Here is a 22579-nt window from a genome sequence, read left to right on the forward strand (position 1 = left end):
CTATCAAACCATAGCTGACCCAAAGATTAAGTATGAAAATCTTGTTGTTTATCATGGATGACTTCAATATTCATGTTGACATTTATACAGAACCCCGTTAAGACCGCTTTCTGACTTTTTAAAATGATCTTGAATTACTTCAATATGTTCATTTGGCAGGGAAAAAAACTTGACCTGATAATATCCAACCCTTTCACATTATCAAGTTGCAACAATCTTTTACAAGGTTATCCTTTCATGTCTGACCACTATCTTATACTTTTCTCAGTACACCTCTCTACTCAGTATCTATGATACCCCCAGTTAATAAGTCCCTTTCCTCTGGCAGATGGGTTAGGAAGTTGCACTCTATTGATTTTTCTACTAAGATGCCTTTTCTGATTTATTTCCTGATGGTTTCCAGGATTGTTCACTTGAAGAACAATTACGTCTCTAGAACACCTTTCTGCAAAATAAGCATAATGAAATTGCTCTCTTACAGTATTCTGAGGGCCATTTTGCTACGAAGCAAAAAGTAACCCATGGTATCATCAGAGTTTAACCCTCTTGAAATGACAAATGAAGCATGCTGAGTGGTCTTTGGTGCAAAAATAAAACTTTGGAGAATGATCAGATCTGTAAATGTCAATAATACTTTTATGTGGCCCAACTGAAGAAGGCCAAGAAGTTATTGTATTCTAAACTGATTCAGGTTTTCATAGACTCTGGCAGAAAATTGTTTACATTTTCTCAGTCCTCAGAAACCTTTCTTTCTTCCTCTGTAGACACGATGGCAGAATACTTTTTGTCCAAGGTATTTTCTCTAAGCTCAACTTATCAACTTAAGGCACATCTTATGATACAAAAAGTAAAAAATGCAACTTATATACATAACAAAGATAAACTAAAAAAAAACCCCAACAATTTAAGACAAAAAATGCTTAAAGAAGTGTTAAGATTTTTGTGAAATTAAAGATAACCAGAAAAATTTCAAAGAGAAAGCCAAAACCAGTGGCGTAGCTATGTGGGGCCCTGGGGTCTTGGGCCCCCAAATTTCTTCTGGGCCCCTGGCTTTGCTGGCGGGGGTCCCCAACCTCCACCAGCTGAAGCCTTCATCCAGCATGCAGGACGTGAGGGGATGAGTGAGCAGGGCAGGCAACACAGTGGCGCCAAGACTGGTGCTGGATGAAGGCTTTAGCTGGTGGGGGTTGGAGATTCCCGCCAGCCAAGGTATTAAATTGTGGCGGCGAGGTGGCGGGAGCAGCGAGGTGGCGGCGGGGTGGCAGACCAAAATGTGCCCCCCCCACCTTGGGCTCTGGCCCCCTCCAGCCTTGAGGTCTGGCTATGCCCCTGGCCAAAACTGAGGGGTATAATAACAAAAAGAAGTTTCCAATATTTTCTTATATTTGATACTGTCAGACTTGTGAGTTCTTGTACCAAGTAGAGCGCTGCTGAGCCCGGTACTCGGACCAGGTTCTGCTTGGCGGCCAGACAACCCCGGGTTTCACCTGCGCTGACCGCCATTCCCCAGAGATTGAGCCCCTAGGTGCGGGCGGCCTGCAGGACTTAGGAGACGGAGCTGGAAGCGGGGTGGTGAACGTATCGGCCAGGCAGGCAGCAGGTCAAGAGAGTAATCCAGGTACAGGCAAAGTCAGTAGGCAGGCAGGAGGCAAGAGAGTGGAGGAGTGGCCTAGTGGTTAGAGCACCGGTCTTGCAATCCAAAGGTGGACGGTTCAAATCCCACTGCTGCTCCTTGTGATTCTGGGCAAGTCACTTAACCCTCCTTTGTCTCAGGTACAAACTTAGATTGTGAGCCCTCCTGAGACAGAGAAATATCCAGTGTACCTGAATGTAACTCACCTTGAGCTACTACTGAAAAAGGTGTGAGCAAAATCTAAATAAATAAATATATCCAGGCACAGGTAAAGTCAATAGGCAGGCAGCAGGTCAAGAGAGTAATCCAGGTACAGGTAAAGTCAATAGGCAGGCAGCAGGTCAAGAGAGTAATCCAGGTACAGGTAAAGTCAATAGGCAGGCAGCAGGCAAGAGAGTAATCCAGGTACAGGCTAAGTCAGTAGGCAGGCAGCAGGCAAGAGAGTAATCCAGGCACAGGTAAAGTCAATAGGCAGGCAAGAGAGTAATCCAGGCACAGGTAAAGTCAGCAATGAGGGACAAAGTAGGGAAGAAGTCCAGGAAGAGCTCAGCTGATAAAGTGCTGGCATCTGACATCAGCAGGGACCGGCAGAGAGAAGGAGCACAGCCATAGGACACGAGCAGAGGAAGGAGGAACCGGAAGACCAATAGGAGAGAAACAAGGGAAGCCAGGCAGAGAGAGAGCAGACCCAGGTGTATGGAAGCAAAGCAATCAAGGAGCCTGGAAGCCAGGCAGAGAGAGAGAGAGCAGACCCAGGTGCATGGAAGCAAAGCAATCAAGGAGCCTGCAGCTAGAGAAGAACTACACACACATGGCTCAGGGCTGTGCCAGTCAAGTGTGCGTGTTGATGGCACCCCGCGCATCCCGAGGATGCCGCTTGCGTTGAGGTAGGGGACATGACAGTACCCCCTCCTTAAGGACCCCCCTCTGCCTAGGTCTGGGTTTGGATGGGTAGCGGATATGGAATTCCTGGATCAATTCAGGTGCATGGACGTTGGCAGCGAGCTCCCAGGAAATATCCTCGGGACCAAAGTGCTTCCAGGATAGCAAATAGAACAGCCGCCCCCTTTGACGTTTGGAGTCCAGAACCTCATCTACCTCAAATTCAGGATCAGGCTCGGCGTCAGGAACAATGATCTTCTTTGGCTTTGGGTGCCATTTAGAGGTTAAGAATGGCTCAAGGCTGTGCCAGTCAAGTGTGCGTGTCGACGGGACCCCGCGCAGCCCGAGGACGCCACTTGCGTTGATGTAAGGGACATGACAGATATCAACAAAAGACAGTAATAAGTGTAATGGATCTCTAAATTGCAAGGAACCTTGTACATGGGGGAAAGTAATCTCTTAGAGGCATAGTTTTAAAGACTGGCAGACTGGGTATCTAAATGGCAGATGACGTTTAATGTGAGCAAGTGCAAATTGATGCATATGGGAAAGAGGAACCCGAATTATAGCTACGTAATGCAAGGTTCCACATTAGGAGTCACTGACCAAGAAAGGGATCTAGGCATCTTCGTTGATGATACGTTAAAATGCTCTGCTCTGCTCAGTGTGCTGTGGCGGCTAAGAAAGCAAATAGAATGTTAGGTATTATTAGGAAAGAGGAATGGAAAACAAAAATTAGGATGTTATAATGCCTTTGTATTGCTCCATAGTGCTACCGCACCTCCAATATTATGTTCAATTCTGGTTGCCGCATCTCAAAAAAGAGATAGTGGAATTAGAAAAGGTACAGAGAAGGGTGACGAAAATGATACATGGGATAGGACGATTTCCCTATGAGGAAAGGCTGAAGCGGCTAGGGCTCTTCAGCTTGGAGAAAAGACAGCTGAGGGGAGATATGATAGAGGTCTATAAAATAATGAGTCGAATGGAATGGGTAGACGTGAATTGTTTGTTTACTCTTTCCAAAAATACTAGGACTAGGGTGCATGCAATGAAGCTACAAAGTAGTAAATTTAAAACAAATCAGAGAAAATTTTTCTTCACTCAACGTGTAATTAAACTCTGGAATTTGTTGCCAGAGAATGTGGTAAAGGCAGTTAGCTTAGTGGGGTTTAAAAAAGGTTTGGATGGTTTCCTAAAGAAAAAGTCCATAGACTATTATTAAAATGAACTTGGGGAAAATCCACCGCTTATTTCTGGGATATGCAGCATGAAATGTATTGTACTTTTTTGGTATCTTGCCAGGTATTTGTGACCTTGATTGGCCACTGTTGGAAACAGGATGCTGGGCTTAATGGACCTTTGGTCTGTCCCAGTGTGGCAATACTTATGTACTTATCTTTGAATTCATAGTGGACTTCTTTTAACTTACCATCGATAGAAGAAATTAAGAATACCCTCTCAAGTATGAATATTACAACATGCTCTCTTGACCCATACCCTCAGTTTAGATCAAAGTTCCTTCTCTTGACTTGATACCCATAGTTCATCTTTTAGTAACTAAAGGTTTGACAGATGGAACAGTTCCTTACTCTCTAAAATCAGCCATAGTCAAGCCTATCCTCAAGCCATTATCAACTTACCTTCTTAGTCCCTCAAATTATTGGCCCATTCCAAATTTACTTTTTCTGGCAAAAATATTAGAGACAATGTTATTTTGTCAACTTCAAACACATTCAGAAGTTGTTTTGGCATTCCATCCCCGTCAGTCCAGGTTGAGGCATGGTTTCAGTACAGAGACGGTGCTAACCTCTCTTAATAGTGAGATTTACAAGAAATGAGATGAAGGCTTTATTGCCCTGGCAATTTTCTGTCTACCACCTTTGATGTCATTGATCATGGTCTCCTTTTTAACTGCCTTGCCACTATTGGTCTTACAGGATCAGTCCTTAATTTTTTTATTTATTTATGCGTTCTTGTATCCCACTGTTATCCAAAAACAAATTTTGGTTCAAAGTGGCTTACATTTTTCAGTTTACAGTTTAGCGTAGTTACAATAGATTTTACCTCTTTTCTTCATGACAGCACATTTAACATTTCAATGTACAATAATCAATCAGATTCTTACCCTCTATCGTGGGGAGTCCCTGAAGCCTCCATGCTCTCTCCAGTTCTCTTTAATATTTTCCTGAGCCCTCTTGCTGCCTGAATACAATTCTTAAAAATCTTCACAAACCTAGCACTGATCCTCTGTAGAAATAATTACTTCCTGGTAAGTGTGCTCTTTTAAACACGATTTTATACAATATTTTATTCACTTTTGAATTATAAAAATTCACAAAACTTCACTTCCACATTCCCAGCAACCAATTCAAAGGTATAAAACTGGCAGTAGCAAAACATTTCTGCCTGCTGCATTCTTACCCCAGTGTAGACAGCCTCATCTTTGTGTTATAGCAGGTTGGAGAAAGTAGATTGAAGATAACTAAAACATTTCTTCCTATGGCTTTTAACAGTATCTGTTATGGAAAGTATCTAGGCAAGGTAATAAATATTAGCATTCATGCATAATTTATTTATTTATTTGTTACATTTGTATCTCACATTTTCACACATATTTGTAAGCTCAATGTAGCTTACATAGTACCTGAGGGCGTTTGCCAGCTCCAGTGAGAACAAATACAAAGTGATGTTGTGGTAGGATAAAGTTCATGTGGCACAGTCACATTTAGGGAAATAATTCTCCATAAGTTCTCTATGGTAATATTAGAGCTAATGTAAATTCATTACTACATTGCTAATCATTAGTAAAATACCTTTAAGCACATTTAAAAGGGTCTCTGAGCATGTATAAAAATTACATTTTTTCACTTTGTGTTTATGTGTTCAAAAATAGTGTTTTAAAATGTTTCTATTTTCAGTAACTAGAGTTCTAAGTCAGTTCAAATACCATTTAGTCTCAGATCTTAGGCAGTCTTGCATCCTCCATTGCTTAAGCGTACATCACTTTGGATATCTTTACACAGAGCCATCTGTTCAGTCTGTACAGTGAAAACAGCAAATGGTTAGCTCTATTACTCTTAAGTTGTGTAAGGAAAGTTAGGAATTCTGGGTCCTTGTCAGGTTCTGTCAGGTTCTGAGCCCGCGGGACCGGGCTCTGGAGCAAACGTGAGCCCTTGGGCTGCTGACGAGGAGCGACAGCAGCAGGCAAAACCCACCAACCAACACTGGGTAAGCACAACGGCAGGGACTGCAGGCACTGCCCAGCGAACCGGAACACCTGGACTGGAATCCCCCGGACTGGAGGACACAGGACTGGAACACTGGACTGGAGCACACCAGACTGGAACACACACCAGACCGGAACACACTGGACTGGAACCCGGACCGGACCTAGGCTTCACCTACACTTGACTGCCTTCCCCCTCAGGTTGAGCCCTCGGGTTCTGGCAGCCGGTAGGGCTTACAGGAACCGCCGGAATGAAGGTCCAGGAGTGCCCCCTGGCCCCTAGGCGATGGCAAGGCAGACAGACAGGGAATGTCCGGGTTCTGGCAGTAGGTAGGTTCAAAGCAATGGTCACAGAAGGGCTGGAAACCCACAGAGCAAGAACACAGAAGGGCAGGGAACCTACAGAGCAATAAACACAGAAGGGCTGGAAACCCACAAGCGATAAACACAGAAGGGCAGAAAACCCACAGCGCAATAAATACAGAAGGGCTGGAAACCCACAAAGCGATAACCACAGAAGGGCTGAACACCCACAGCGCAATAAATACAGAAGGGCTGGAAACCCACAAAGCGATAAACACAGAATGGCAGAAAACCCACAGCGCAATAAATACAGAAGGGCTGGAAACCCACCAAGCGATAACCACAGAAGGGCTGAACACCCACAGCGCAATAAACACAGAAGGGCAGGGAACCTACAGAGCAATAAACACAGAAGGGCTGGAAACCCACAAGCGATAAACACAGAAGGGCTGAAAACCCACAGAAGGGTAGGAGACCCACAGAGCAAATAACACAGAAGGGTAGGAAGCCCACAGAACAATAAACACAGAAGGGCTGAAAACCCACAGAGCAAAAGACAAGGAAAGCAAACGGTGCTAACAGCACACTAACCTCGGGACCTAAAGCACTGCGGAGGGAATGGCAATGCAAAAGGCCAGGACTGTAGTCTTCAGGTGACTAATAAAGCCCATCAAGACCAGAGCCACAGCTGCAGCAATCACCTTGCAACCAAACAGAGGCTTGACACACAAAGCAGTCATTCCATAGGAAGGAACAGCGGGAGCCATCTTGGAAACTGGCAAGGAGGAAGAGGCGGCAGCCATCTTGGAAGAGGCATAGCCCACACAGGTGAGGTTCAGTAGGGCAATCAGCACACAGAGCCAGAGAGAAACTAAGACAGAGACAGACACAGAGACAAGCAGAAGCCAGCACAGCCACTGACTCCCAGAAACAGGGTAAGTATGAGGGTGGTCACGGCCACAAACGTGACAGTACCCCCTCCTCAAGACCCCCCTCTCGGTCCCCCTGAGGAGTTCAGGTGTCCAGGGGTAACTATGGTGAAACCTCCTGATGGGTCTCAAAAGCCCGACATAGATCACTGGACTGGAAGTCACAAAGAAGTTCCAAAGTGGCAGACAGGAGCGGAACTTGTCAACAGGAGGCTCCTTCCAATCCCCGCTGGGCCAACTCAGGAACTTGGAAGCATCAAGAGGAACCTCATTCAAAAGGCACCCTTCTCCGAGGGACCCCAGACTGAACTCAGGAAGCAAACCGGGACTGGGACCCGGACTAGAGTCAAAAAGCAAACCGGGCCTGGGACCCAGGTGGGCGTCAGAAGCTTGACTGGAACTGGAACTCAGAGCAGGCTCAGCATCTTGGCTGGAAGTGGAACTAGGAACGGACTCAGCATCTTGGCTGGAACCGGAGCTAGGAGCAGGGTCAGCATCTTGGCTGGAACTGGAACTTGGAACAGACTCAGCATCTTGGCTGGAACTGGAGCTAGGAGCAGGGTCAGCATCTTGGCTGGAACTGGAACTTGGAACAGACTCAGCATCTTGGCTGGAACTGGAGCTAGGAGCAGGGTCAGCATCTTGGCTGGAACTGGAACTTGGAACAGACTCAGCATCTTGGCTGGAACTGGAGCTAGGAGCAGGCTCAGCATCTTGGCTGGAAGTGGAACTAGGAACGGACTCAGCATCTTGGCTGGAACTGGAGCTCGGAGCAGGGTCAGCATCTTGGCTGGAACTGGAGCTCGGAGCAGGGTCAGCATCTTGGCTGGAACTGGAACTTTGAACAGGAGTTGAACCGGGACTGGGACCCGGACTGGAATCAGAAGCTTGACTGGCAGGGCCCCTCAAACTGGACTCAGGAGCTTGGCTGGGAGCGCCCCGCGAACTGGACTTTAACTGAGGCTTGGCAGAACACACCCTTTGGACAGGGATCGGAGGCTCGAGCGGAAGCACCACTCGAACTGGCCTTCGGAGCTTGATTGGAGGTACCCTCCAGACTGGAAGCGGAGGTGCCACCTGAACCACCCTGTGGACTGGCATCGGAGGCTTGGTTAGAAGCCCCCCTTGAACTGGACTCAGTGGCTTGACTGGACGGGTCACTTGAACAAGAACCGGAGACTTGACCCGAAGCGCCACTTGCACAGGAATCTGACGCTCCATCGAAGGCTTCCCTCGGACTGGACTCGGAGACTTCAAAGGGCGTGCCATTTGAAGGAGGACTGGAGGCTCGACCCGAAGCGCCACTTGCATAGGAATCTGAGGCTCCGTCAGAAGCACCCCACGGACTGGACTCGGAGCCTTCAAGGGGCGTGCCACTTGAACGAGGACTGGAGGCTCGACCTGGAGCGCCATTTGCATAGGAATCTGAGGCTCCGTCAGAAGCACCCCACGGACTGGACTCGGAGACTCGAATGGAAGCGCCACCTGAACTGGCATCGGAGGCTCGGTCAGAAGCGTCCCTCGGACTGGACTCTGAAGCTTGGCTGGACGTGCTGCTCGGACTGGATTCAGGGGCTTGTCTGGGCGCGCTGCTTGAATGGGACTGGACCCCTGCTGGGCCCAGAGCATGGAATTCCCCAGACGTCTCCTCTCAGCGACAGCTTCAGGAGTATCCCACAAAGCTGGATTCAAGACCAGGCTGCGGCGATATTCAGCGAGCATGATAAAAGGGTCCATATCTGAAACTGGGTTTTCAGCGATTCCAAGCCACCGGACACGTTTTCTCTCAGCTGCCGCTTCAGGGGTCTTCTTCAAAACAGGATGAGACAAAAGTTTCCCACGATACTGACGAAGAGTCATAGAAGGATCAAGAACAACGATAGAGCTGGACCCCAGCTGGGTCAGCTGGGTGGGGGTTCTTGCCGGGCTCAAGGCCTTTGCATTCTGTCAGGTTCTGTCAGGTTCTGAGCCCGCGGGACCGGGCTCTGGAGCAAACGTGAGCCCTTGGGCTGCTGACGAGGAGCGACAGCAGCAGGCAAAACCCACCAACCAACACTGGGTAAGCACAACGGCAGGGACTGCAGGCACTGCCCAGCGAACCGGAACACCTGGACTGGAATCCCCCGGACTGGAGGACACAGGACTGGAACACTGGACTGGAGCACACCAGACTGGAACACACACCGGACCGGAACACACTGGACTGGAACCCGGACCGGACCTAGGCTTCACCTACACTTGACTGCCTTCCCCCTCAGGTTGAGCCCTCGGGTTCTGGCAGCCGGTAGGGCTTACAGGAACCGCCGGAATGAAGGTCCAGGAGTGCCCCCTGGCCCCTAGGCGATGGCAAGGCAGACAGACAGGGAATGTCCGGGTTTTGGCAGTAGGTAGGTTCAAAGCAATGGTCACAGAAGGGCTGGAAACCCACAGAGCAAGAACACAGAAGGGCAGGGAACCTACAGAGCAATAAACACAGAAGGGCTGGAAACCCACAAGCGATAAACACAGAAGGGCAGAAAACCCACAGCGCAATAAATACAGAAGGGCTGGAAACCCACAAAGCGATAACCACAGAAGGGCTGAACACCCACAGCGCAATAAATACAGAAGGGCTGGAAACCCACAAAGCGATAACCACAGAAGGGCTGAACACCCACAGCGCAATAAACACAGAAGGGCAGGGAACCTACAGAGCAATAAACACAGAAGGGCTGGAAACCCACAAGCGATAAACACAGAAGGGCTGAAAACCCACAGAAGGGTAGGAGACCCACAGAGCAAATAACACAGAAGGGTAGGAAGCCCACAGAACAATAAACACAGAAGGGCTGAAAACCCACAGAGCAAAAGACAAGGAAAGCAAACGGTGCTAACAGCACACTAACCTCGGGACCTAAAGCACTGCGGAGGGAATGGCAATGCAAAAGGCCAGGACTGTAGTCTTCAGGTGACTAATAAAGCCCATCAAGACCAGAGCCACAGCTGCAGCAATCACCTTGCAACCAAACAGAGGCTTGACACACAAAGCAGTCATTCCATAGGAAGGAACAGCGGGAGCCATCTTGGAAACTGGCAAGGAGGAAGAGGCGGCAGCCATCTTGGAAGAGGCATAGCCCACACAGGTGAGGTTCAGTAGGGCAATCAGCACACAGAGCCAGAGAGAAACTAAGACAGAGACAGACACAGAGACAAGCAGAAGCCAGCACAGCCACTGACTCCCAGAAACAGGGTAAGTATGAGGGTGGTCACGGCCACAAACGTGACAGTCCTGTGCTATGCAGAATTCTCTGTATTACAGTACCTAGAAAACGATCTTAACTGATTTTGGGCCTCTTACTAAACCACGCTAGCAATTCCTGGCGCAGCAAATGAGAGGAAACCCATTCAATTCCTATGGCTTCCTTTCATTTGCTGCGTGGAAATCACTTGTGTGGTTTTGTAAAAGAAGCCCTTTGTTATCCTAATTTCAATAATGTTGTATTCCAACCGGCCTTTACTAGTACCAGTTTTGATTAATTTCTTGCAGAAAACTGGCCCCCAATATGCATGACTGCTTGAATTTATAAACATTAGCGGGCTCATTTTCGAAAGAGAAGGACGTCCATCTTTCGACATAAATCGGAATATGGATGCCCTTCTCCCAGGGACGTCCAAATCGGTATAATCGAAGCTCAATTTAGGACATCTTCAACTGCACTCCATTGCAAAGATTGCCAAAGTTCAAGGGGGCGTGTTGGAGGCGTAGCGAAGGCAGGACTTGGGCGTACCTAACACTTGGATGTCCTTGATCCATAATCAAAAAAAACAAGGACGTCCCTGACGAGCACTTGGACATTTTCACCCTGACCTGTTTTTCTTACGACTAAGACACAAAAAGGTGCCCAAAATGACCAGATGACCACTGGAGGGAATCGGGGATGACCTCCCCTTACTCCTCCAGTGGTCACCAACCCCCTCCCACCCTCAAAAAACATCTTTCAAAATATTTTGTGCCAGCCTCTATGCCAGCCTCAGATGTCATACTCAGGTCCATGACAGCAGTATGCAGGTCCCTGGAGCAGTTTTAGTGGGTGCAGTGCACTTCAGACAGGCGGATACAGCCCCCCCTTCACCTGTTACGTTTGTGGAGGAAACAGCGAGCCCTCCAAAACCCACCACAAACCCACTGTACCCACATGTAGGTGCCCCTCTTCACCCATAAGGCTATGGTAGTGGTGTACAGTTGTGGGTAGTGGGTTTTGGGGGGCTCAGCAAACAAGGTAAGGGAGCTATGTTCCTGGGAGCAATTTATGAGGTCCACTGCAGTGCCCCTTAGGGTGCCCAGTTGGTGTCCTGGCATGTCAGGGGGACCAGTGCACTACAAATTCTGGCTCCTCCCATGACCAAATGGCTTGCATTTGGTCATTTTTTTACATGGACGTCTTTGGTTTCGAAAATTGCCGAAAATCAGAAACGCCATGTCTAGGGACGTCCAAATCTAGGGATGGCAAAATTTAAGGATTTGGACGTCCTTGACGGTATTTTCAAAATGAAAACTGGACGTCCATCTTGTTTCAAAAATACGAGTTTCCCCGCCCCTGGATTTGGACGTTTTGCAAGGACATCCAAATCGCAACTTGGATGTCCCTTTTGAAAATGCCCCTCCACGTTTTTTAGGAGCTGCTGAAAATGACTGGATAGCCACAAACAAATGATTTAACTGGTCACTGGCCATTACTGGCTAGTTAACTTGTTTTGAATATTAACTGGATAGTATGTAAATATTGGCCCCACCTATGCCCTGTCCATCCCCCTCCCATATGCCCCCTTTGATTTATATGCTAACACATTTGCACACTAACTCCCTGATATTCAGCAGGTGGTAGGCAGTGCTTTGACTGCCCACTGCCGGCATTCTACCCGAAAATTCAATGCTGGCCCATTTCTGGTAACTGTCATTGAATATCTAGGTTTTTCAAAGCTGGCTAGTGCATGACTGGTTAAGATGGTATTCAGACTTAATCGGCTATGCAAGTAAGCCTAATGTCAGTTAACGGAGACTGTATAACGTCAGTTAACGGAGACTGTATACTGTACGTATAATAAACAGTACTGTACATATGTTTATCAGATGTCAAGCTTCTTTGGGTCACAACGGTTAAGTGCACACTCCAGTTAACTGCATGTATTTCTTTGGTCCCAGACCCTTGCACTTAAGCGGATTGCACTGTATTTTGTTAGTGTCTGGGGATATTTTGCAACAATGATATCTGAGGAAAAGTGATTATATATTTGTCTCCATGAATGGGGCAATTTAAATCAAAGTTTCCTCAAATACGTTATAACTAACAGGAAACTGCTTAGTTAATGTAATGTTACTTTGGAATATGGCAAAATTCCAAATACTTCAAAATTTGCAAAATTCTGACACATTATTAATTGTATCATTTGAATGATGTTATTTCATTGTGTTTTAGCGTAAACATTTTTAACACGCAAAAATCACTAAAATGTCAGTAATTTCAAGAGCTTAAGATAAGTATTACTATTAAACAATTTTTAATTAAGTATGATGATTAAATAAATAAATACATAAAACTTCTTGTAGAAGTTCAAAGCAATTGCTGAGAAAAAACTGTAGGGGGTTACTTTTTTTTTTTTGCTACTACGTTTCTCTATGTTCAATTAATAGGAGAGGATTTACTTAGGCAGAAACATTCCAAACGCCTCTGCCCCGCCCACTGGCCTGTGTCCACTATTGGGGAGACAATAGACAGGAAGCAATTTTTGTACTCCCATTTCCCTTCTGCCCTGTGCAGCTATACAGCCCTTGGGACAGTACAGTGCACTCCATTTAAGTGCACATCGGATAAGCACATGCTCTGTTTAACTGCATGCCGTACTTCGGTCCCGTTTTTGGCACCATCAATTTCTATGGGGACAAACTTCGGTTTAGCGCACCACTGATAAGTGCAAGATTCGCTTATATGCATGGTTTAAGACCGCTCCTCTGCAGGAAAGACTCCGCATAAGCGCACGCATGGAATATGGAAGCCGATTGGCACGTGACAAAGGGGCGGTAAATTTGAAATCTCATTGGTTAACTGCCACAGGCAGAATAAGCGAAAGAATGTCGTTAGAGTGTACACTGGAGTCATCGTCGTCGCGCAACTGTAAGACTTTAACACTGGCTGTACAAATAGAAGTTCTTAAAAAATTAGAAAACAAACAGAGTCAAGCATCTATTGCTAAAGAATATGTTATCAATCCCAGTCAAATTTCACGTATCTTGAAGCAGAAAGATCAGCTTCTGGAAGACTGGCAAAACAATACAAATCCAAACCGGAAACGAAATCGGGCGGGAAAATCTGAGGATGTAGAAGATGCTCTTCTTCGGTGGTTTTCTCAAGTCAGGAGCAGACAGTTTCCTGTCAGTGGTCCACTGCTTATGGAGAAAGCTAATCAGCTAGCTGAAAGTCTTAGACTAACTGAATTCAAAGCCACTGTTGGATGGTTGGAAAGATGGAAGGAGAGGAACAACATAAAATTCAAGAAACAGCATGGTGAAAAGACGCTGATGACTTTGGTGCTGAAAATTGGGTTGTTTCAGTTCTTCCTACCATCTTGAACGAGTTTGCACCTTGTGACATTTTCAATGCTGACAAAAACGGTCTCTACTGGCGAGCGATTCGTGATGGAACACTTGCATTCAAACAAGCTGAAACTACAGGAAGTAAAACGTCGAAGGACCGACTGACGATCCTCCTTTGCTGAAATATGGATAGGAGTGAGAAGTTGGAACCCCTCGTCATTGGAAAGAGCAAACAGCTCTGTTGCTTCAAGAATGTTAAGTGACTTCTTGTGTCATACGAGGCTACTGCAAATTCATGGATGACTGGGGAAATTTGGAAGCAGTGGCTAAAGAAGTTAGACACTAGAATGCGGGCACAAAAGCGTCAGATTTTGTTGCTTTGTGATAATTGTGCTGCACACAGGGATGATGTCAAGCTGTCTAATGTCAAGGTGGTCTTCCTGCCACCAAACACTACCTCTCTGATCCAACCTATGGATCAGGGCATAATAGCCAATTTCAAACAACATTATCGGGCTCTTGTGCTACGTCGTCTGATGAGCGTTAAGGATGACCAGACTGGCAAGGATAAACGTGCTGTTGAACTGGCTCATAATCTATCACTGTTGGATTCCCTACATATGCAGAAAGAAGCCAGGAATCATGTTACACAGGCAACCATGGTGAACTGCTACAAGCGAGCAAGCTTTGTTAAGGATGTGGAGAGGGACGAAACAGATGCAGCTGCTGCAAACATGTCAGGTGAACAGGCTATTGACATCCCAGCCGGTGTTACTGAAGAGGAGTTTCATCACTACGTAGCTGTTGATTATGATCTACAAACAGCTGACGACAGCACTGATGTCCAGATATGCGCCTACACGCAGGCAACGGCTGATGAAGAAACAGATGATGAAATGAGCAGCGAGGCACATGCTGACGAAATTCAACAACCTCCTGTCACTTTTGCAAGAGCGCTGGAGAGTCTCAACACCGTGCGGGCCTATCTGGAGGCCACTGGATGTCAGTGCTATGACAATTTTTACCGTCTGGCAGACGTAGTCTATGGAACTCACAGACACAATAGTGTACAGATGACTATGACTGATTACTTCAAATAAGCCTAACGTCAGTTAATGGAGACTGTATAACGTCAGTTAATGGAGACTGTATACTGTACGTATAATAAACAGTACTGTACATATGTTTATCAGATGTCAAGCTTCTTTGGGGCAGAACGATGAAGTGCATGCTCCGGTTAACTGTGTGTATTTCTTTGGCCCCAGACCCTTGCACTTAAGCGGATTGCACTGTATTTTGTTAGTGACGGGGGATATTTTGCAACAATGATATCTGAGGAAAAGTGATTATATATTTATCTCCATGAGTGGGGCAATTTAAATCAAAGTTTCCTCAAATACATTATAACTTACAGGAAACTGCTTAGTTAATGAAATGTTACTTTGGAATATACAGACAATAATTCAAAGAACTTCATCACTGCAATTGGGATTTTACCTTCTTTATTATAGGCTCAAATCAGGGGAAGACTGACCATTGGAACAAAAGGGCAGTGCCCAAGGGCCCACAGCAGTAGGGGGCTTCAATCGCCCCTAGCTTCCATCTAGTTTACTCTTTTTTGATAGGTGATTAGGGGACCCATGACCCTTAGTGCGCAGGGGGACCAGATCACTGTCAATCTTCCACTGGCTCAAATAATTATGAGTGGTAATGGGAACAGTAGTTTCAAGCTTTTTCACATTGTAATTAACTATCTATGCATGTAGATAATGATGGTGTCAGAAGCTAGCTTAGGAAGTAATTTTGTAACTGTGCACAGTCTGTAGACACACATACTTTTTTTCCTGTGTGGGTAGCAGCAACTTTTCAAAACAAAACTATGTCCGTACTTCTGTGGGATTTATGCACTAAAATTTACACCTGTTCTTGAACATGGACAAATTTCCTGGGTTAATATATGTGCATATACATGTATTTTATCAAGTAAAAAGGGTGATTTTATAACTGGGTACCCACATTTATGTTCCTTTTGAACACACAAATGTACAGAATATTACACTTTTCTAGGTAAGTGTACACTAACACTCGCAAGTAACAGCAGGGCAACTAAGCGCTATTCTGTAATGGGGTGAGTAAGTGGCCTAGCATAAAAAAGGGAAACATTCACATGGATGGAGCATGAGTGGAGCTGCTACTTATGCCATAGCCAGGGCCTCTGAGGGGGGGGTGTGTGATTGCATTAACATGATGACCCAGTGACAGCACACAGGAGCAGGAGAGAGCAGACCCTGGCGCCGGGCTCCCCTCAGATGCCAAGAAGGAGAGCTGCACTGACACAGGAAGGTAGGGGTGGGGGGCAGTGGCAGCCTGAGTGAGAAAGCAAGCGAGGGCCAGCGGCGGCAGCAGCTGTGTCCTGAGTGTGTGTGTGTGTGGGGGGGGGGGAGTGGTGGCTGCCGCAGCCCTGCTTCAGGCCTAGCTCTGTCTCTTGGCGGCCCTGCCCATATCTTACAGAATAGTGTCAGTTACGAGAGCCTCTGTGCATTTATGTGGCCATAGTTACACTACGCCTATGGCTGGTGTACTGTGAGCATGTACATGTAGGAACGTTGATGCTAGGTTATAAAAACATTCTATAAAGTGAATCTGGGCAGCCAGATGCCACTATGGACTAGGATCTCACTGCATGGCATTGGCACACCTAAAAAGAAAGTCCCTACTTATAAAATTGGTCCCCGAGGGAGTAAGTGGGTGCCCTGCCCATGATCCACCTATGTGAACACTTCCTTGCATTTATGGACTAAGCTAGTTGGATTTTTCAGATAAGTGTTGCACACTGTTATATATTACAACAAGATTAGAAAACAATTTTGATCAATAAGGATTCAGGTGTGATATGCACTAGAAGCATTTGGAGTGCATATGTGGACGCCACTTCTGATGATCATATAAAATATGTTTTAAGTGTCATTGGTTCTCTCCCAGCTTCCCTTTGCACTGGCATATAGGCATGCAGCGTCCCTCCGTCCGTGTTTTTTTCTTTTCTTGACATGTAATCTTTCCCTTTCCCATTGCCCTCTTGTCTTTGGTGTGTTTGTTTCCTCTCCTCATTTAGTTTATTTATTGTACACCACTTAGATTTTTTTTTGAAAATTTGCGGTATATAAAATAAATTGAACTTGAACTTGAACTGGTTATTGGTCATTTGTAGAATGTTGTATAGCACTCAACTCAGCTGGAGGAGTAACCTAATGGTTAGTGCAGCAACGTGAGAATCCAGAGAACTGGGTTCCATTCCCACTGCAGGTACTTGTAACTCTGGACAAGTCATTTAATGCTTTATTGCCCCAGGTGAAAAATAAGTACTTGTATATACAGTAGCATGTAGACCACTTTGACTGTAACTACAGAAAGGTGGTATATTAAATCCCATTCCCTTAAAAAAAAACATGCAATACAATTGGAGCCATGGGAGCAGATGGCGGCTGAATGAGAAGCATAGGAAGCAGCTCCGATTGTTGTAGTCAGCTAAATACATTGAAAAGCTATTTCACTTACTTAAACTATGCCTAAAAGGAGAGGCAAACAGCGAATTGGACCCGCGACTCCTGTATTGCCGAGAACTGCAACACTTGACCGCTTCCTTTCAACGGGAATGATTACGGGATCATCCTCGCTGCCGGGAGGTGCAGAGGGAGGTTCCTCGCTCCCCCGGCTTGAGGTGGAAACAACTCTTAGTCCTGAAGTGAGGATCCTTCCTCCGATGCCGGCAGTGGCGTCAACTATGGCCCAGAGTACTCCGGGTGAGCAAACTCCGACGGGGTCTCTCGACGCGGGCACCGAAGTGATGTCAGAGCCGACAAACCCCGCATCGATGGAAGCGGGTGTGAGTGGAGGAGAAAAGGTTACTGGGGAAGATTGTGGAGATACAGGAGGAGACTCGGATCTTTCCTCTTTTCCTGACTTGGGAACTCCAAGTAAGTCATTTTTGCCTCGTAAGCCTCAAACTATTACTCTAGAAAACATATGGGAGGCACTTGTGGGTCTGGAAGCCTCTTTCACACAGAAATTTACCCAATTTACCCAGAAATGTAATTTAGATATTGGAAAGATATCTGAATTAGAGACAAAAGTAATTTCTCTGGGTAAAGGTATGGAAAATAATTCTGCTGCTGTTCAAAGTTGTCAACAGATTCAGATGAATTTGATCAAAGAAAATATTTTCCTACAAAACAGGATTGAAATCTTAGAAAACCATCAACGATCAAATATTTTGAGACTGAAATTTTCCTAAGCAGCCTGCTATTTCACCACTGATAACCTTTAAACAGTACTTAACCGAGAACTTAAAGATTCCAGAAAAATCTCACCCTCCAATATCCAAGATTTATTATATAGAACTTTATCGAAAAAAAGAACTGTTACAGGAGGATAAGGAGGTTCTTCCAGCAGAGACATTAGATTTGAACTTGGATTTGACTCAAATAATAGAAGGAGAGAATGTGGGTTTAACAACTGCTACTCTTAAAAGTATTTTTCATACTACAGCCGGATAGAGACTGGATACTCAAGCAATATTTCCTCAATAAAAGTCAGGATATCTTAGGTTGTCAAATTAGAATGTATCCAGATGTCTCAAGGCCGACCCAGAGAAAAAGACAGGAATTTCTTAAATTAAGGCCGAAGGTATTACAACTTGGTGCACTTTTTTGGCTGAACTTCCCATGCAAGTACATAATAAAATTGAACTCTTTTGTTGAAATAACTAATCGTGGTACTTTAATTGTTCAATTTGTTTTTGAACAAGATTTAAATCAGGTTTTGAAGCTTTATTTTAAAAATTCATCAAAATTGTTTCATGGACAAAAAGTTTGGGTTTATCCTGACGTTGCGAAAGCAACACAAGAGAGGAGGAAACAATTTTTGGACTTAAGAAATGAGACTAGAGCCTTAGGGGCGACATATATGTTAGCATATCCATGTAAGTGTAGGATCAATTTTCAAGGAACTAAATATGTGTTTTATGACCCATCACAGCTACGGACATTCTTGGACTTGAAGAACCTAAGTAAATGCAATATAGAAACAACTTTACCAACTAAAGAATAATAGTTATGGTTCCAGGTTAAGCCGATTTATTTTAAATATTGAGGTTAATTTCTCCATTTAAATACCTGTCGCCCCCCTCTAACCACATAATTGAGGTCTAAGGAAGATATAAAGTGTTTCTTCAAATGGATAGTGATGTATATTACTGCTATGTAATTTTAGCATGGTTGGATCTGTTTTTCCTTTGCAAATGGATGTTAACTTGTAAAATAAATTTAATAAACAAATTTAAAATAAAATTGAACTCAGTAAAATATGTATTTTTTGAGGCAAAGCAATTAAATATCTTTATAGAGGCTAAGCTGAGAGATTCCTCGTCTCCACTTCCAATAACTGTAAGAACTTCAACCCCATGATTGATTTAAGAATCCCGATTGCTCTCACCAGCCACTTTATTCTTAATTAGAAATTGTATTTCTGATTTATTAATCTTTTCCTTAAATTAGTAGGGGCTCCCTTTGTATTGTGGACTAAAGATGACAATTTAGTTTATTGTATTTGCCTGTATTGTTTTTCTTGTATAATTGGAAAAGGAACTATTATAATCATCTTTTCTGTATTCACGATGTATGCTTGATGTAAAAATTAAAGGCTTAATTAAAAAAAACATGCAAAAGTTTACAGTCTGTAATTTTAGCACACAAATGGGGCTTATGTTTTGGTGCTAATGTTACAGAATGAGGAGTGGAGGAGTAGCCTAGTGGCTAGTGCAGTGGACCTTGATTCTGGGGAACTGGGTTTGATTCCCACTGCAGCTCCTTGTGACTCTGGGCAGGTCACTTAGGGGTCCTTTTACTAAGGTGCCCTGAAAAATGGCCTGCAGTACTGTAGGCACGTGTTTTGGGTGTGCACAGATCCAATTTTCAGTGCGCCTGCAAAAATGCCTTTTTAAAATTTTTGATGAAAACAGATGTGCAAAAATCAAAACTGGCGCGTGTCTATTTTGGGTCTGGCACCTTACCACCAGCCATTGACCTAGCGGTAAAGTCTCATGCGGTAACCAGCTGGTAAAGACCTACATGCGTCAAACGCCACTTGGTGTGCGTACTGGACGCATGCCAGAAAATAAAAATTAGTTTTCAGATGCACATATCGGACATGCACCAAAAATGAAATTACCGCAAGAGCTCCGTGGTAGCTGGGCAGTAACTCAATTTTGGTGCACATTGGGTGCATGTAGACGCTCACGCAACTTAGTAAAAGGGCCCCTTAACCCTCCATTCCCCCAAGTACAAATAAGTACCTGTATGTACTATGTAAACCACTTTGAATATAGCTGCAAAAAACCACAGAAAGGTAGTATATCAAGATCCATTCCCCATAAATGCAAAATGCTTCCCATCCCCATTCCCAGGAATATCCCCACTCAGGCCACAGTCAGATGCATAAAGGTTGTACACATGTACTTTGTGCATTTTGGATGCATGATTTTATAAATGCCTATTTTGGCATAGAAAGTGATGCTTTATGTACTGAAATGCCTTTTAAGATTGTTCTCTTACATTGATAACTCCCTGATGAAACTGGGAGAAGACACCTAGGCATTTAAAAGCTCTTCTGCTTTACCATCCTCACCGATGAAAGCTGTGAACTGGAGCTGAATCACTGGATTTGTTTAATCTAAATGCGTTGTGAGCCTTTTTTACATTTGTGGATCCAGCCCAATTGTCTGGGGATTTTGCCAGATTTCTGTTTAGTGCACCTGCTAATATTATTACTGTTTAAAACTGTGTATGTTGCGCAATTGGGCTTTTTCTGCCAGTGTATAGAAGCCAGAAATGCAGTCTGAGATAAAACAAAAAGCATGAGCTCTCTCGTTTGACTAGCAACAAGGGACCACGTTTTCTCACTAGGAGCTGTATCCGACACAGCAGGCAGAAAAAGGAAGCACAGATCCTTCTTTTACTTTCTGATTAATGGTTGCCAGAGCTCTAGCATGCTATCTCAAGAGAATTTGGGAATCATGAAAGATGATCTTGTAGATGTGGAGCTTGAAAAGGAACAGTGACAGGACCACCTGCTGCAGAGGTAGTTGTATGCTTATTTGTTTACTGTCATTTATCTTGCATGACCCACAATACTTAGGCAACTCCCATCCTAGGTGGCATGACTCACAACGCTTGTGAAAAGTAATTCTACAACTAGGAGCCTACATTTACATGCATATTACATGCATAAATGTGTAGATTATTAGCACATACCTGCATAAATGCTAGCAGGGCACCTAAGTACTATTGTACAAATACCTTCTTAACTTACATACTACATATTTGCAAGGGAGTGTGTATACATGTGCAACCCCATTGCTTTATATGTGGTTAGGTGGTTGCCTAAGGTAAGCCCAGTGGAGTACGAACAGGGGCACATGATCACACTTATTGGATGAAGGACAGAACCAGGACTGGTTTGCACCAGGAGGCTAAATAAGCAAATCAGACTTTTACTTCACTCCACATAACCAGAACCTTTACAAAAAAGTTGCTTCAATTGCTATGGCAACAGTTGCACAGTATAAAACCAGTGGCCAACTCTTTACAAAGTCTCTCCTTCATTCCTCCAGTAGTAACTTGAAAATCAAGGAGCCCTTTTACTAAGCCATGTAAGCGTCTACGCATGCCCAACATGTGCCAAAATGGAGTTACCGCCCGGCTACCGTGTGGCTCTTGGAGTAATTTCATTTTTGGCACGCATCCAATATGCACGGCTGAAAAATAAGTTTCATTTTCAGACACGCGTCTTGGATGCACGCCAAGTGGCATTTGACGTGCGTAGGTCATTACCACCCAGTTAATGCATGAGACTGTACTGCTAGGTCAATGGCTGGCGGTAAGGTCGCAGACCCAAAATGGACATGCAGAATTTTCATTTTGCCGTACGTCCATTTTTGGCAAAAATTTTAAAAAGGCCTTTTTTACAGGTGTGCTGATAATGGATTGGCACGCGCCCAAAACTCGCGCCTACACTACCGCAAGTCGTTTTTCAGTGCACCTTAGTAAAAGGACCCCCAAATCTCCTACCACAAGGTAGTAGTGGTCAGTACAGTTCACAAATTACATCTTTAAAATTATCAGTGCCATTTGCACACACTTACAGTTAGCAGGTAGTTGATTAGAGAAGTTCTTATCTTGTGGAGATCCTGTTGGTTTTATAGGGTACTCCTTGGAAATCCTGCTGACAAATATCTCTTTCATTCTGCTCTAGATGGTTCCTGTACCATAGGAGTTATGTTCAGGGTGCCTGGTTGATATAGCAAATATACTCAGGTAACTCTTTCTCCTTTCTCTATGACTTAATGGTTGTAGAGGTTCCCCTGACTCCTGATTCCTCCACAATGAACTGTCCAGGTTCTGATACTTGCCCTCTGTCAATTTCTTCAGTCCCTTTCTTGTGCTAACCAGTGATGGTACAGAAAAGCCAATATGCTTTTCCTGAGTCTTACATTTCCCACAGGCTTGGCAAGAAGGTCTCCCTATGAGCTATGGGTCAGAGGTGGGAGAGACAACATGATGAGGCATACTTTCAAAGCACTTAGACTTACAAAGTTACATGGTAACCCCATGGAACTTTGCAAGTCTAAGTGCTTTGAAAATGAGCCTCTAAGACACTTAAGGGGTCCATTTTATAATCATAGGAGGGTCTCTGCTGCTACCAGGACCATGCTACTAAGTTTAATGGGCACACCCCATGTTCTACAAATTTCCAAAAGCTTCTACCCTTTTCTACAAGTTTTGGCCTTCTTCTGGAAGGGTCCTGTGATTCCCTGGCAGGTGTCAGGAAGCACAAAGTTCACATAAAGGCCACTTTAGGCTTGAGAATAAGGCTGCCTGACTGTTGACAGACATTTCTGCTATTGCTGGATTACCCTAAGCACTGAAGCTATATTAGTGATAGCAGAGAAAATGCCGACACACATAAACTGGTAACAG

The sequence above is a fragment of the Microcaecilia unicolor genome, chromosome 3, assembly GCF_901765095.1.
Source record: "Microcaecilia unicolor chromosome 3, aMicUni1.1, whole genome shotgun sequence".
Classification (NCBI taxonomy): domain Eukaryota; kingdom Metazoa; phylum Chordata; class Amphibia; order Gymnophiona; family Siphonopidae; genus Microcaecilia; species Microcaecilia unicolor.